Below are 18,444 nucleotides of genomic sequence, written 5' to 3'. Positions count from 1 at the left end.
CAAAAGTAATACTAAGAGGGAAGTTTACAGCAATAAAGCTTACCTCAGGAAACAAGAAAAATCCCAAATAAACAACCTAACTTTATGTCTAAAGCAACTAAAGAAGAACAAACAAAACCCAAAGTTAGTAGAAGGAAAGAACTCATAAAGATCAGAAGAAATAAATGAAGTAGAGACTAAAAAAACAATAGAAAAGAGCAACAAACTAAAAGCTGGTTCTTTGAAAAGATGAACAAAATTGATAAACCTTTGGCCAGACTCATCAAGAAAAAAGAGAGGGACTTCCCTGGAAGCACAGTGGTTAAGAATCCACCTGCCAACGCAGGGGACACGGGTTCAAGTCCTGGTCTGGGAAGATCCCACATGCTGTGAAGCAACTAAGCCCATGCGCCACAACTACTGAGCCTGTGCTCCAGAGCCCATGAGCCACAACTACTGAGCCCCTGTGCCACAACTACTGAAGCCTGTGCACCTAGACCCCATGCTCCACAACAAGAGAAGCTACCACACTGAGAAGCCCGCACACTGCAATGAAGAGTAGGCCCCGCTCGAGGCAACTAGAGCAAGTCCGCACGCAGCAACAAAGACCCAAAGCAGCCATAAATTAATTAATTTTAAAAAAGAAAAAGAAAAAGAAAAAAAAGGGAGAAGGCCCAAATCAATAAAATCAGAAATGAAAAAGGAAAAGTTACAACCAACACCACAGAAATACAAAGGATCATAAGAGATGACTATGAGCAACTGTACACCAAAAGAATGGACAACCTAGAAGAAATGTACAAATTCTTAGAAAGGAACAATTTCCCAAAACTGAACCAGGCAGAAATAGAAAATATGAACAGACTAATTACCAGTACTGAAATTGAATCACTAGTTAAAAAACTCCCAACAAGCAAAAGTCCAGGACCAGATGGCTTCACAGGCAAATTCTACCAAACATTAAGAGAAGAGTTAACACTTACCCTCCTGAAACTATTCCAAAAAATTGCAGAGGAAGGAACACTTCCAAACTCATTCTATGAGGCCACTACTACCCTGATACCAAAACCAGACAAAGATATCACAAAAAAAGAAAATTACAGGCCAGTATCACTGATGAACATAGACGCAAAAATTCTCAACAAAATAGTAGCAAACGAAGTCCAACAATACATTAAAAGGATCCTACACCATGATCAAGTGGGACTTATCCCAGGGATGCAAGGATTTTTCAATATCCACAAATTAATTCAGTGTGATACACCACATTAACAAACTGAATAAAAACCATATGATCATCTCAGTAGATGCAGAAAAAGCTTTTGATAAAATTCAACATCCATTTATGATAAGAACTCTTCAGAAAGTGGGCATAGTGGGAACAAACCTCAACATAATAAAGGCCATATATGACAAACCCACATCTAACATCATACTCAATGGTGAAAAGTTGAAAGAATTTCCTCTAAGATCAGGAACAAGACAAGGATGCTCACTCTCACCACTTTCATTCAACATAGTTTTGGAAGTCCTAGCCACAGCAATGAGGAAGAAAAAAAAGAAAAGAAATAAAAGGAATCCAAATTGGAAAAGAAGTAAAACTTTCACTGTCTGCAGATGACATGAAGATACAGATACATATGCAGATACATAGAAAATCCTAAAGATGCTACCAGCAAACTACTAGAGCTCATCAGTGAATGTGGTAAAGTTGCTGGATACAAAATTAATATACATTTCTATATACTAACAAAAGAATATCAGAAAGAGAAATTAAGGAAACAATCCCATTTACCATCACATCAAAAAGAATAAAATACCTAGGAATAAACCTACCCAAGGAGGCAAAAGACCTGTACTCCAGAAACTATAAGATGCTGATTTAAAGAAAGTGAAGATGATACAAAGAGATGAAAACATATACAGTGTTCTTGTGTCAGAAGCATCAGTATTATTAAAATGACCATAGTACCAAAGCAATCTACAGAATTCAATGCAATCCCTATCAAGTTACCAATGACATTTTTCACAGAACTGGAACGAAATTTTTTTTAATTTGTATGGACACACAGAAGACCCCAAATAGCCAAAACCGTCTTCAGAAAGAAGAATGGAGCTGGAGGAATCACGCCCCCTGACTTCAGACTATACTACAAAGCTACAGTCATCAAACAGTATGGTACTCACAAAAAAAGATACATAGATCAATGGAACAGGACAGAAAGCCCAGAAATAAACCCATGCACTTATGGTCAATTAATCTCTGACAAAGGAGGCAAGAATATACAATGGAGAAAAGACAGTCTCTTCCATAAGTGGTGCTGGGAAAACTGGACAGCTACATGTAAAAGAATGAAATTAGAATATTCTCTAACACCATGCACAAAAATAAACTCAATATGGATTAAGGACCTAAATGTAAGACTGGATACTATAAAACACCTAGAGGAAAACATAGGCAGAACACTGTTTGACATAAATTGCAGTGATATTTTTTTGGATCTGTCTCCTAGAGTAATGGAAATGAAAACAAAAATAAACAAATGGGACCTAATTAAATTTAGAAGCTTTCGCACAGCAAAGGAAAACCATAAACAAAACGAAAAGACAACCTATGAACTGGGAGAAAATATTTGCAAATGATGCCATCGACAAAGGATTAATTTCCAAAATATACAAACAGCTCATACAGCTTAATATCCAAAAAACAAACAATGCAGTGAAAAAATAGGCAGAAGATCTAAACAGACATTTCTCCAAAGAAGACAAACAAATGGCCAAGAGGCACATGAAAAGATGCTCAATATCACTGATCATTAGAGAAATGCATATCAAAACTACAATAAGGAAAAAAATAAATAAATAAACTACAATAAGGTGTTTCCTCACACCAGTCAGAATGACTATCATTAAAAAGTCTACAAATAATAAATGCTGGAGAGGGTGTGGAGAAAAAGGAAGCCTCCTACACTGTTGGTGGGAGTGTAAATAGGTGCAACCACTACGGAGAACAGCATGGAGGTTCCTTAAAAAACTAAAAATAGAGTTACTATATGATCCAGCAATCCCACTCCTGGGCACATATCTGGAGAAGACTCTAATTTGAAAAGATACATGCACCCCAATGTCCACTGCAGCACTATTTACAGTAGCCAAGACATGAAGGCAACCTAAATGTCCACTGACAGAGGAATGGATAAAGATGTGGTATATATATACATACAATGGAATATTACTCAGCCATAAAAAAGAATGAAAGAATGCCACTTGCAGCATCATGGATGGACCTAGAGATTATCATATTAAGTGAAGTAAGTCAGACAGAGAAAGAAAAATACCATATGATAATCACTTATTTGTGGAATCTAAAAAAATGACACAAATGAACTTACTTACAAAACAGAAATAAACTCAGACATAGAAAACAAACTTGTGGTCATGTAAGGGGATAGCAGGGTGTGGGGGAGATGAATTAGGAGTTTGGGATTAACACATACACTATTGTATATAAAGGAGATTACCAACAAGGACCTACTGTATAGCACAGGGAACGATACTCAATATCTTGTAATAACTTACAAGGGAAAAGAATCTGAAAAAGAATATTACATATACATGTATAACTGAATCACTTTGCTGTACACTTGAAACTAACACAACACTGTAGATTAACTATACTTCAATAAAAAAAAGAAAAAAACTAAACAGTCTTATGAATTAGAGCAAGTTAGTTAAATGTATGCTTTAGCTCCCAGACTGAGGAATTACAATTATTATCCCTTAACTATGTAATAGAGGTGTTATGAGAATTGAATGAGATATTAGATTAGGATGTAGCAATGAACTAAATCTGAAAGGTGATTATTATCAATAGGTGTATTTTGCCAACACATTCTTTTCTCCCACAGCTACTCCAGCTTAAAAACTCAACATCTGTGACAGCTGTTGACAACAAAGCTGTATATTTTAAAGACACCAATTCCCAAAAAGAGGGTATCCACCATATAGAGGGTTGAGCTTGTTCTCCTGGGATAAAGGTCCTTAGTTGCTTCTCCTAGTCTCTTAGGTGGCAGCAAACAGGATGGGGGAGGGCCAATTCTACCCCAAGCAGTAGAACCTCTTTTCAGTGATAAACTCTCCCAGTCTCTAAAACTAATGACTAAAGGTCACAACACCAACTATTCTCATTCCCAACATTTTGCACCCATTTTCCAGAAATGCTTGGTACTGTTCCAAACATTTATTGTGAAACAACCAAGAAGAGCAAAATTCCCCACCCAAAAGTGGAAGGGAAAAAGAAGAATAAGGACTTCTACAGCAGTTATACCGTTACAGTTCCACCGTCACACAGAATCTTCCATAATGACACACTGCTCCAAAACTACCTCCTAGGGCTTCCCTGGTGGTGCAATGGTTAAGAATCCGCCTGCCAATGCAGGGGACACGGGTTCAAGCCCTGTTCTGGGATGATCCCACATGCCGCGGAGCAACTAAGCCCGTGCGCCACAGCTAATGAGCCTGCGCTCTAGAGCCCACATGGCACAACTACTGAAGCCCGCACGCCTAGAGCCCGTGCTCCGCAACAAGAGAAGCCACCGCAGTGAGAAGCCCGTGCACTGCAGTGAAGAGTAGCCCCTGCTCACCACAACCAGAGAAAGCCCGCGTGCAGCAATGAAGACCCAACACAGCCAAAGATAAATAAAATAAATAAATTTATTAAAAAAGGCAAACAAAACAAACTACCTCCTATACCAGGGAGCCATATACAAAAGGCACATTAATACTTAGATGGCCAAGTGACACTGAGGAGGAAGGTGTAACAACATGCTTTTTGGGGATGCCTTCACACTTCTGTGGTCTCAAGAATATCCATATTTTATTCAACGTTTTTGACATTAAAGTACATAAAAAGTTAATGATCTAATTTCCCAATGTGTGACCTGAGGAATATTTGTCCCTAGGAATGTTAAATGGTTACTCAACAAAAGGGTTGTGAGGTTAGGAAAACACCATGTTAACCAAACTTATACTGCCTTTATGCAGAATTTCTTGGAAACTTCAAGATGCTAGGTGTTAATGTGCATTACAGACCCCCAATAGGTGAACAGAGCAGATCTCATTTCTCAAACTTATTTGATCAAAAAATCCTCCACCCTGCCCTCAAGCTGACCTCAAGGACTAGTAGTTATTCCAAAAAAACAAAAACCCAACAATGACAGCTAGGGGAAAGGCTAAATTAATTCCCCTACTTTCTTATTCACAGCTCTGGCTCACCAGTCCCAATACAGTTTTGTGAGCCTTTCAAGGGAGAGAAGACTGTGGTCTATCAGAAACAATATTTACCAATAGATTTTCTGTACCTGGGCTCATTCAAAACTATTCAACAACAGCTCCTAGGGGCAGGAAGACATTGCAGTAACAGAGAACTACCTCTCTAAAGCAATGAGATGGGGCAAATGATTTATTTATGAGCAGCAATGGTACCACCCGAAGAGAGCCACAGCTTCAATCTCTTTTCATAGCCCTTTCCACCAGGTCCTACCCTACGTTTTTTTGGTTCTCCGTTTGAAAATATGTTGAGGCTTACTATGTACATTAGGCAAGGCAAAAGGTCAAGTAAAATGATAGGAAAGATCAAAGGACTTCTTACAAAGGTTCATCCCCGGGACTGCTCACAACAGGAATCCAAACCTTAAAAGCCAAATCCAAGAGCTGACTGGTGTGGCCCAGGCAGCTCACACATACCCAAGGGCTCCTAAATTGTGCCCCTTCCAAATCCGAGGGTTTCAGCTGATCCCTAAGGGTCCACATATCTTACAAAAAAAAAGGTTGACATCAAGAAAAATATAAACCTCTTTATAAATAAAAATGTCTATGAATAAGCAGATATTGCATATGATGGCTAGAATCCCTGCAGCTCCTCTTTTATATGTCACTGCCTTAGGCCACTGCTCCCTTTTACTATCTTGAGGGAACTGGTTCCTCACAATAGTAAGCAGCACTTCTGAATCATCAGAGTAGATGTTAAAAATTTTTGACATACCCATCAGGATGGTTATCATCCAAATAAGAGAAAATAACAAGGGTTGGTGAGGATATGGAAAAATCAGAAAACTTGTGCACTGCTGGTGGGAATGTAAAACAATACAGCTGAGACACAGTTTAGTAGTTCCTCAAAAAGTTAAACATAGAATTACTATATGATCTAGCAATTCCACTTCTGGATATATACCCAAGGGAATCGAAAGCAAGAACTCAAACAGATACGTGTACACCCATGTTCAGAGCAGCATTATTTCCAATAGCCAAAAGGTGGAAACAACCCTAGTGGTCATTGACAGATGAAAAGATAAAGAAAACGTGGTATATACACACACTGGAACATTATTCAGTAATAAAAAGGAATGAAATTCTGATACATGCTACAACATGGATGAACCTTGAAAACATTATGCTAAATGAAATAAATCAGATAGAAAAGACAAATAATATACGATTCCACTTATATGAAGTACCAGAATAGGCAAATTCATGGAGACAGAAAGAGAAGAGAGGTTACCAGAGGCTGGGAGAATACGGTTTCTGTTTGGGGTGATGAAAATATTCTGGATATTTCAGAACAGTGGTGATGGTTATACAAAACTGTCAATGCACTTAATGCCACCGAATTGTACACAATATGGTTTAAATGGCAAATTTTATGTTTATTTTACCACAAGAAAAATTTTTATTATTATTATTATTATTATTTTTTTTTTTTTTGGCTATGCCGTGCATGGCTTGCAGGATCTTTGTTTTTGCTCCCTGACCAGGAATCGAACCCGTGTCCCCTGCTGTGGAAGCACGGAGTCCTAACCACTGGACCACCAAGGAATTCACCACAAGGAAATTTAAAAAAAAAAAAAGTTTGTGGTAAGACAGGCCAACACATTTATACTGTTATATACCACGGTTTATTTTGATCTTTCCTAACTCTGCTAGTTCATGTTCATCATTTCTTTCAGGTGGCAGAGTTCTTGGGTTCTCTCTCTGTAGGTGGTAATTGTCCTGACTCCTAATTTAAATCAGTCATTCCTCCTGAGATTTAATCCCCAAGATGAAAGAAAGGGAAGAGGGGGAGGGAAGGAGGAAGGACACCCACACACTCCGTCCAAACTGTTACACTTCAAATGTCCCACTCAACAATTCCTTGCTTTCTGAAAACTACTTAGCAAGAGTTGAACAAAACAAACCTTCAGATGCTTACTAAATCAAGCCACTACCTATTTCATGGTACAGTAGAAATCAGAGATCCCCAAATCTCCAAACCACTGAGGAGGAAGAGGCTGACTAGGCAAGGAACACATTGGAGAAAAGGCAGGGGCTGCGTTCTCCCTTCATCATGTAATATAAATCCTGTGAACATGACTGCAGAGAAATTGCTACTCTCTGCCCTTCAACAGCAGTTCACTAGACTCCAAAATCTGAAAAACAAGTAAGTAAATTTCAGTCTAGATGGTTATCCTAATTAGATGTTAATACAATCAGGATATGGATCCTTCTGCCATAACACCTTGTGAACTCTTTATCCCTGGGTCAACCCAATAGTCACCTTTTATCCTCACACTCAGAGTTTAAAAAATAAGGGGGTAAATTAGGTTGGCCACAATATCTTAATTAAATAATTAAAACCACATTTTCCTGAGGATCCTGAGGAGCTAAGAAAATATACTAAATCTCAAAAGTGATCTCTCCTTGGAATGCTGTCTTAGACAGACACAAGCCCTCTCAGAGAATTTTATTCAATTCTTTTCCAAAGGCTTTGGCCCAACGTTAATCTTTGGGCTACAGAGACATCACACTAGAGCTTATTTAAACCACTTTGGGAACCAATAAGAAAGATCATTAAAGCAGGTTTCTAGATCAGCATGAGGTGAATGGGAAGAGTTTTTATTTCTGAAAACTACTGACGGTTAAGATACTAGTAGGCTCTTTCTGCAGCCTTTATACCTGCCAATTAAGTTGTTCAAAGCACAAGAATAAGAGCATGAGACAGTTTTAGATAGAACCAAAGAATGCATTTCTAACCCCAGCCACCTTTGATTACTCCTGGCAACAAATATTCAGTTTATATTTGATGTAACTGTTTACAGATTACAGAAACACTGCTATACCTTGTCATTTAACAAAACGTAGTGAAGTAATTAGGGTTAGTATTAGCACCCCCCACCCTCTGTCTAACCACTTGTACATGAATTTTAAAAGTTCAGCAAGGACAAGAGTTGTCCAAGGTCATCCAGTAAATGGATGCCTCTGTGCAAACCTATCATCACAAAGACCATCTCTACTCTCAGTGCCTCAAAAGTCATCTCTAGAGAACTCTCGAATCTACCTCTTCATCCTAAACACACCAGTGCACCATCCCTACCATCTGAGATCCAGGTATTTCCCTGGATCACCTGCATCCCATGACCTCAGACACAACATGCCACCTCCCCACCCAAACATTCCTATTCTGCCAATAGTATCACCACTCTCAGACATCCAGGCATGTAACACTGATCTCAGCCTTGACTCTTTCTTTCCTCCTCCCCACTTGCTTTGTTATTAAATCACGCCAGTCTCGTTTATCAAAAATACACTGACGACTTACCTTGTACAGAGCATGCATGTACCTGTCTGACTTTGCCTTTCCCACCTTCTCAACCCTTGCTTGGACCTCATCATTTTCTATTTACCATCCCAATATTTGCCCTGCATGTCTTCTTGCTTCCAGCCTCTCCCTCTCTCCAGTTCTTATGCCCCATTATAAAATTATTTTCCCTAAACTACCACATCATATTAGCACTGTGCTCATAAGTTTTTAGCAACTCCCGTTATCTCTTGGATAATATTCAAAATACTCAGACACAAGGAAACTATCTTTCCAACCCCATCTTCCACTACTCTTTGATAAATATAACATTAGTATTAGTTTGGTCTTACAATTTTCCCCCAAATCCTTGAAGTACTTACAATCCCACTTCACTCCACTAAGGATGTCCAGCAATGAGACTCCAGCTTTTCATGCCTTTGCCCATAACGCTTTTCCTCTTTCTCCTCCCCAACCCCTTGCCTCTTCTACCAGAGATTGTAAAATTTTTGAGAATGACCATTACATCTCATGTCTGTTTCACTACAGTGCCAAAAGCAATGCTATGCCCAGCACAGGCATGCAGACAAGAGCTGACTGACAGCAAACAGGCAATCTCCTAAGACCACAGGTCATTCTGGATAAGGAGTCAAGAGGTGCGACATTCTTCATGTAGAAAGAGTACATTACAAAGAAGTCAGTCATTCAGTATATATTTATTAAGTCTCTTTTAAATGCTCCAAAGTATCTTGTACAAGCTTGTTCATTTGAGTCTTGAACCACTGTAGTATTGTATAGTAAAAATATTTAACACTGTACTCCTGAATTTTCTTTTAAATTTCCAGGAACAGTAGTGTTTGAATTTCAGTCAATTTTAAAGACCTGAAATAATTTTTGTCTACGGAGGAGAGGGTAGAGGAAAAGAGGAGGATTAAAACTTATTTAAACCAACTGAATCCAGGCACTGGATTAATACATGTTCTTTTTTCTTTTTTAATTTTATTTTATTTGGCCACGCCATGCAGCATGCAGGATCTTAGTTCCCTGACCAAGGATCAAACCCCGTCCCCTGCATTGGGAGCACAGAGTCTTAACCACTGGACTGCCAGGGAAGCCCCTGGACTAATAAATGTTGTACTATACTCTCTCTCTTTCGCGTGCGCTCTCTCTCTCTCTGTCTCTCTCTCTCTCTCTCTCTCTCTCTCTCTCATACACACACATTTTTAACTAAGACAAAGTACTTTATCCAGGTTAAACATTGGAGTTTTAAAGAATCATTTCGTTTTCTGAGCTGTTCTGCAAAAATCTACAAGATGTAAAAAGGGTACAGTACAATTAAAGGTAGCGGCATAAAAACAGCGGTGCACGTGAGATCACACTTGAGCCGTCCAGCAAGATTGCAGGGAAACATCCATCATAGAGGACACTGGGGACATACCCTAACAACTTCAGTGCTCTTGTTATCAGGGATCTGGACCCTTCCTCAAAATTTATTGTCTCCTCCCTCCCTTCTCAGAGTTGATGCTTTTCACAAGTAGCATGAATGTATACTAGAGACAATTTTGAAATTCCCTTCGAATTCCTTCCTAGTGTGAAATGGGCTATATAAACCACCAGCTCAGGACTATAGAGGTACAGAGGTTGTGGCGCAGGGCTACAAAGAGGTTGTGAATACAGTTTTGCGATCATTTCTTTCAAAACTGAGAAAGGCTGGCTGCCTCTTTGGCTCCAATACTCCTAAAGACTTGCTCTTTGAGAAACAAACTCTAGATTCAAGATAAAAGGTTCTGCTTTAAAATTGAGTATTTGGAATTTCATTCCAGATTCTTACTTGCCTTCTTTTATTTGTAAATACAAGAATTCCCCCTCTTACTTTGCAGGGATATTGTGATTCATGATAATATGTAAGGAATCTAGCCCTGGCACAAAACAGACAATAAATGGTGGCTATTTTTTGTTTCCTGATTCCTTCGTCAGTGTAAGATGTTCCTGGGATGTGGCTGCTATTGAATGTATAAACCTAAACTCAATTCAGAATCCTAGATTGTCTGAATTCCACACTTAATTATCACAAAAACCCAACTGCCTGGAACTAGGGTGAATAAAGGATATGCAGGCAACACAGGTCATTTAACACCCTCACTCCAGCTTTATGAGGGTGAAATCTTCAACATGCTGGTTTAATCAGCAAAAGAATCTCTGGAGTCACAAAGTAATTCATAAAGTTGCAAACTAGTCATCTCTACACACAGTAAAGAATTGGTGGATAAGTTACAAGGGGAAAGGCTTCTTCAGAGAAATTACTGCTCTTATTGTTCAAAAAATTACATACAATTTATCTTTTTTATAGTATTTATACTGGCTTCACCAAAGAGGCTGAGCAACTCGAGGGAATGGATTTATACAAAATTTATCTTTGTACTCGTAATACCTTACACAGTTTCTAACGAACACACACACATACAAACACACAGTTTAATCTTTACCATACTTGTCTCAACAGGGTTCAGAATAAATCAAAGGAGGCAGACTATCCCAATTGCTGGGAAAACAGCTTTGAATAGAATCAGCAGCTCTCAGAAGAGAAATACAAAGAGTAAAAAGAATCTGATCCCACCCTTCCATCAGACACTCATAATTCTTATATCCCCCTACAATCAGAAAACAGAATAAAATTCATTTACAGTAATTCATTAGTTTTTAACTTGGGAGATAGAAAATCAGCAAGTTATTATTCTAAGCTATAAAACAAATGTAACAAGGTCCTAATAAGTTCACTCTACCAAGAGTATGTACATTTTAAAACAAGAGACAAAAAACTGAAGGCTTTGTTTTTTTGGCCATATTGCACGGCTTGCAGATTTTAGTTCCCCAACCAGGGATTGAACCTTGGCCCCAGCAGTGAAAGCACCGAGTCCTAACCACTGGACCGCCAGGGAATTCCCAAAAAACCGAAGATTTAAAGCAAAGATCTCAAACTGGATTGCAGTCACAAATCAATGCCTACATATGAGTTTTGTTCAGCCCACACGTTAGTGTTTTGAAAAAATTAAATTTTAACTGCCAGCACTTAAGTTGGAAATTTCATATAAAATTTCTGTATCCTGTTATCAAATGCCACTCCCTTGGGGGAGAAATATCAGACCTGACAACATTGGGTACATATTCTCAGGAAGATCACTTGAATTGAAGTGAGAGTTATCGCTTGAAACGGGCCTGTGCTTTCCAGCTTGCTCCAATCTCCAACCAGTCCCATTTTACAAGTAGGGAATCTTAAAGATTCTCAAGGGCTTCCCTGGTGGCGCAGTGGTTGAGAGCCTGCCTGCCGATGCAGAGGACATGGGTTCGTGGCCCGGTCCGGGAAGACCCCACATGCTGCGGAGCGGCTAGCCCCGTGGGCCATGGCCGCTGAGCCTGCGCCTCCGGAGCCTGTGCTCCGCAATGGGAGAGGCCACAACAGTGAGAGGCCCACGTACTGCAAAAAAAAAAAAAAAAAAAAAAAAAAAGATTCTCCAAACCACAGAATTAGCAAAAAGCTTGTTTGTGAACACAGGTAACTCCAGAACTTTCATTCTTAACCATTTTGCAACTCGACCTCCAAAATGAAAGGGAATGTGAAAACAGGTATTTAAAAGAACTGTCCATGAATGTCTACTGCAGCTTAATTCACAGTAGCCTAAAATCTGGAAGCAACCCAAATATTCACCAATATGGTAAATGGACAGACAAATTGTGGTACATCCGTATAATAACAAGTACTCAATTGATAACTTGAAACAACATGAATCTCAAAAGCATTATGTTAAGTAAAAGCAGTCAGACTCGAAAGACAACACATTCTATGATTGCATTTATATGAAATTCCGGAAAAGAAAAAACTACAGTGATAGAAAGTAAATCAGTAATTGGGGCCGGGGTGAAGGTGGGCATGAGGGAACTTTCTGTGGTGATGGAAACGTTCTATATCATGACTGCAGAGGAGGTTAAATAATTGCATACATTTGTCAAAACTAAAAATTGTGTGAATTTATGTAAATTATACCTCAATAAAGCTAGTTCTAAAAAGAGGTGTTCAGAAAAGGCTATAAAACTAGAGAGAAGAGTACTGCCATCTCTACCTGGGAAAGTTTCAGGCAAGGTGAGATTTGAATTGGGTCTCATCACAGAACAAGTTTAAGGCACATAAGAAGTAAAAAACACAAGATATAATTAGTAATATTCTGCACTGTAGCCTATGAGAAGTGACATCTCTGAATACAAAGGAAAATGCTTCGAAAAAGGAAATTCACAGAGATGGATAATTAGTACCTAGATAGGTATCAAAGACAAGTTGATTTCACAAGATTTCCCAAGAGGGAATCAACTCAGACATATATTGCTGTTCATATGCAAAATAAACAGTAATGTGAAAGAATTTTTGTTTTCTTTTTAAATAGAGCAAAATGAAAAGTAAGACTCAAAAAAGGGAAAGGAAACCTAGAGAGTAAAGGAAGGGATGGCGGCAAGGAGATGAAGTAAAGGTAAGGGACACACTGGGTCAGAATCAAAGGTACCTGGTGACCACAGATGAGAAGACAGAAGAAGGGAGGCGTGTCAGACCTTGATGAGGGGCTAAAAGAAAAACTAAAAACTAGGGGGAAAGAGACCAAAGTCAGAGCTACAGAGACCTGAGTGCAAAGCAGGCCCAAGAGAATTAAAGGCCAAGGGAAAGCAAAAATGTTCTTTCCTCCTAAATCTCACAAAGTAGTCCCTTCCTCTTCCATCTCCACCTCTGCCTTAGTTGAGGCCTTCTCATACCCAACCCCACCCTACACATCTTGTACATTTTTTAGACTTCCCTGACTTCCTTCACTAGTCTTCAAACCCAGGTCAAATGCTGTCTTTTCTGGGAAGCTTCTCCAACTTGCCCAGGCAGAGTTAGTAGTCCATCTTCCATATTCTCAGGACATGTTGTTCTAAATACTATAATGTTGAACTGCAATGTCTGTCTCCTCTACTCGTCTATGGGCAACTCCAGCAGAGGATTCAGTAGTAAGGATGTAAACCCTTACTAAAAACAGTTCAAAAAGCTAGAAAGTCTACCTCATCTTTCATAACACAAGTAGGATGTTTGAAGCCTTGCTGTTTAAAGGGTACAGTGAGGGAATTCCCTGGCGGTCCAGTGGTTAGGACTCGGTGCTTTCACTGCCAAGGGTCCAGGTTCAATCCTTGGTTGGGGAACTAAGATACTGCAAGCTGAGCAGTGAGGCCAGAAAAAAAAAAAAAAAAGGGTACAGTGAATCTTTCAAACAAGAGTATATCCACCCCGCCCCTTGTTTCTCCCTATAACATCAAGGACATTTTAAGTTTCGTTTTCATAATGCTTTAATTTCTTGGTGAATGGCAAACATATAATAGGGAAGAAGGCAAACTGTACCAGGAATGGTGTGTAGCAGTCAAAGGAACTTCCTCTACAAAACAAAAGGGGCAGCTTAAATTCGCCAAGACAAAACATTATCCGGAAGAAAATAAGTGTCAACAAAGAATCTGAAGAAAACTGAAGAAGGACAAAAAATCACCAAGCTCATGACGCTTTCGTCAGAAACTTGTCAACATCAATAATACCCAAGGATAAATGAGTGAAAACATGACTTTGTAACAAAAAATGTAAAAGTGGTTTTGGCGTTAAAAGGACAGAATGACAGGATGATCAGAGTTGCTGGGAATTAGTGGAGAGATGAGTAGTTTAGAAAGCTGTTGGGGCAGGAGAGTTCCAATATAGATTTCTGGAAGGAATGTCATGAACTGGCATTGAAAAGGTATACTGTCATGAAAAGGCACACAAGGCTTGGCTGGCAATGGAATGGGATTGCAGTCACAAAGTACCATTTTCTCTCTCCCTCTCTTTTCTCTTTCAAATCAAAACCGCAAGTCCTGAGACTGACAACCTGCGACAGTCACTAAGCTTCACCCGCTGACAGGGCTGGGGCCTGGAGGCCCCTGGAGGGGGTGGCCTTGCGGGGAGATGGCCTCTCCCAGCCGCCCTGGGGCCAGGCTGGCTCCTCTGGGCTTCCAGGGAAGTTCCATCCATCCATTTTCAAAGACGTCAAACCACCCTTCTAACTATGGGGCCTCCTGTCAGGGCCAGACCAGGGAAGGCTATTTTCTATTCTGGGGGATTGTTGTAATTTAAATGATTGTTTTAATAAAAATTCTAAGTTGTTTAAAAAAAAAAAAGGCATACTGTCATGAAAAGGCACACAAGGCTTGGCTGGCAATGGAATGGGATTGCAGTCACCAAGTACCACTGCAGTCCCCTGCATCAAACTCCCTCCACATCTAGCCTTCCCCATTGGGGTAAATCAGACTTATTAGCCAGAATGCTTTTACAGTGCTTCTCCACCAAAGGGACCCTGCTACACAGATGAATAATTATCCCAAACAGCTAAGAAATAAGAGGCTTCACTCACATTTGCCAAACACCCAAAGACCAAGTGTGCCAAGAGCTAATGACAAATCCAAGGACAAAGCACAAGGTCTTTTTGTTGTTGTTTTTTGGGAGTGTGCGCACCTGGAAGGAATATTCAATGAGTCTAACTAACGGAATGTACCTGAAAAAAATTAATAAAAGAATTCAAGGGGTTTTTAGACATCATCGAAATAGCTTCTCTATAAACTTTCTTACAAGAAAGGGTCAATTTTAACATGAAGACTTTTTGTATGAGAAGATGGTGATTAATTACTCCCTTCCAACTCAGAAAGCCCAACATCTTTACTAATAGCAGACTGACTTCACTGCCTTCCAGATAAGCAGTTTTTAGCGATTCACTCATTTATTTAAGTAGTTCAGAAGCACTAAAAGGTGTGAGGCACTGGAGATATAGAAATAAGAGGCAGACTCTGACCTCAAGTTGCTCGCTGTTAAGTGGGTAGAGAAATGCTGTAGGGTGGGGAAAGTCCTAATAAAGAGAAACTGAGAGGCAATCACTAAGAGAAAGAAAATTGAATCCAGATTTGGGATGTGGTTTCAAGCGGCCTGAAGCATTAGCATATTCAAAGTACAAGAGTTTGAGAACACAATAACTAACCATTTCCCAATATCCCTCTGTGAGATAGAAAAACATCCCCACTATTAACAAATTAATAAATTGAATTACCCATAGTCACCCAGGCAAACACAGGTTAACTAGAACTAGAAACAAGACTGAACGGCACATGATGCTTTTCAGCTTTAAGAGGTCAATATATTCTCTTTCCTGAACTTTCATGCTCACGCTTGAAATCCAGTTCAAATCAACAAGACTGGTGAAATATTACGTAAAAACAAAACAAAAAACTACACGTGAAAAAGTATCTGCCTGTGTATATTTTTAGTTACGGCATCTCTGCTTCATTGGGCACTTAGCACCACCTGACATTTTCCAAGGAAGGGGAGTGGCGGCAACCTAAAAATTTTGGGGGTCTTCTTTGGAAAAGCACCCCACCTTATTTAGGTAATTCTAGAAACATCTCAGGCAACAACACAATCAATGTGGCTTCCAAATTAACTGTATGTGTGTGTATATATATATATATATGTATATATATATGTATATATATATATAAATAAGAGCTAAGTGTGTTATCTATTCACTTGACCAACCTCTCTTCAAACAGCTGTACAGTTTTGTTACGAATGATGTGTTAAATGCACTTTTAAACCTCAACAGGACTATACCCTTGAATATACTGAGGTTCTTAGAGACATCTTAAAGCCAAATTTTTTTTCAATCACAATGCATCTCTAAAGTAAATAGGACTTAACAGTCCAACATTTGCTTTAAATGGTTTTTCAGGAAAACACCTACTTGCAAATAAAATTAAAATATAGAATACAATGTTGCCATGTGCTCTTACTCTAAAAATTCTTCAAGGCAGGAGATATGTACATTCTGCAAGTGCTCAAATATTACTCGAAGTTCACGTTTATATATGCTGCAATAAGTTAACATCTAAGTACTTAAAACCCAGAGACTGATGTCTTGGAACATGGGTTGACAAACAAATTACAGCCTTCAAATACAGCCTGTTCTTATAAATAAAGTTTTACTGGATTATAGCCCCAAACATATTGTCTATGGCTGTTTTCATGCTACAATTTGCAGACCTCAGTAGCTGTTACAGACACTCCATGGTCCACAAAGCCTAAATATTTACTACTTGACCCTGTACAGGAAGTCTGTACAGGTTACACTATCTTAGAATCATTAGCACCAATGATCTGACAAATTTATGTCCAGTCTAAGAGTTTATCTACCCTGAAAGACAAACTACTGAATACGGTGAAAGACGACTCGTCCCCAAAACATCCAAGTACAAACCCACATGGAAACAAACCTCTGCTGAATCACTGAAAGTCTCGTAGTTGTCAATCTTGACTAAAAACTAAACTTTAAAAGCGAACAGTGAATTTAGTTCTCTTAATCTTTTAAAACTGTGCTACATTAATAGAATCAATATGCAAACTCACTGTATTTTCATTGTCACTTGTATTTAGTTCACCACCACAAGGAGCCATAATTATTCCTTTATTCCTTACACTGGCATCCAAGAACCCACACATGTTAAACTAGTAAACCAGACGAGACATAGTTTTTGTAAAAGCTTGTTTCCCCTTGTCATGACAGACAGAAAATGGGATAGTAAGTGGAGGATCCCAAATCTCTTCTTTTGGATATATTTAGCCTCTTCTATGCTTACTAGTCTAAAAATTCCAAAAATGCTTTATCAATCATATAAAAGAATTACATCCAAATAAGTCCTGTTGGATCTATTTACCATTCTTAGAATAAGAGAAAAAATAAGGTAATATTTTAATTTGTCATAAAAATTATACTTAATAGCTGAAGTCTATCAAATAGTCAGGGATTATATTTTTATATATCATTCTTAACAGAACCGTGAATCAATCATATCAAATTAATACAGAAATCGATAAATCATTTATTTACCAATTATTACTTTTCTCCAATTAACAAAATAGGAGATAATGCAAATTCCTAAATAAAAAGTCAACTCTTGAATAGCCCCTGCACGATATACCTAAGGCATGTTCCTAACCATAAGTGTTTAACCAAAGATGCAACAACAGCCTGGTACCCTTGACAATACCATTGCAGTCACAGATTGTAAGGTTATGTTAACATAAAACTAAATTAAGCATCTAATACGGCGGACAAGATGCCAAAATAATCGTGAAGCAAATAAAGTAAAATAAGTTACTTTCTAATTACTCATACCATTTCCTCTTTCATCTTTGGTGTTTCTCCTAGCTATTGTGGATTACAAGAAAATGGGGAAAAAAAATATTTAGAAGTACAACCAAGTGACAAACAGTGACAAACAGTTTACCACAAATCACAAGATTTACAAAGAAATCTTATTTTCTGCTTTTTCAAAAAGAAATAAGTCAGATCTTGATCCTATTTCTCACCTGCAGGATATTCGCAAGACAGAGTCCTAAAGAACCTTCAAATCTAAATAATTTTCTCATGGCTCAGTTTTCTCACGAAGCTAATTTAAGTGAGCTACTAATTTATGTAAGCAGGAGGGGCAAATTACTACTAAGCTAGGGCAAACACGAGGGGCCTGATCTTTAGACGGTATCCAGATGAAAAAACGGAGACCCCGCCCAGCCCTTAACTTTCTCGGCTTTTCTAATCCTGGCTTCCTCTGTGCAAAATCCAGAAAAACATAACTTCCTCCTCACTGCTTCTATCTGAGGCCTGGTGCAGAAATTTAGACCGCTAGTTATCCAAGTACCTTCTTAAGGCTCAAGCTCGCTCAGAAACAGCAAAAAGGTTTGCCTTCTTGGGTTAAAGGAGGGCAATTACAGG

The sequence above is a fragment of the Phocoena phocoena genome, chromosome 3 (genome assembly GCF_963924675.1).
Source record: "Phocoena phocoena chromosome 3, mPhoPho1.1, whole genome shotgun sequence".
Classification (NCBI taxonomy): domain Eukaryota; kingdom Metazoa; phylum Chordata; class Mammalia; order Artiodactyla; family Phocoenidae; genus Phocoena; species Phocoena phocoena.
Note: the sequence above shows the minus strand (reverse complement) of the source record.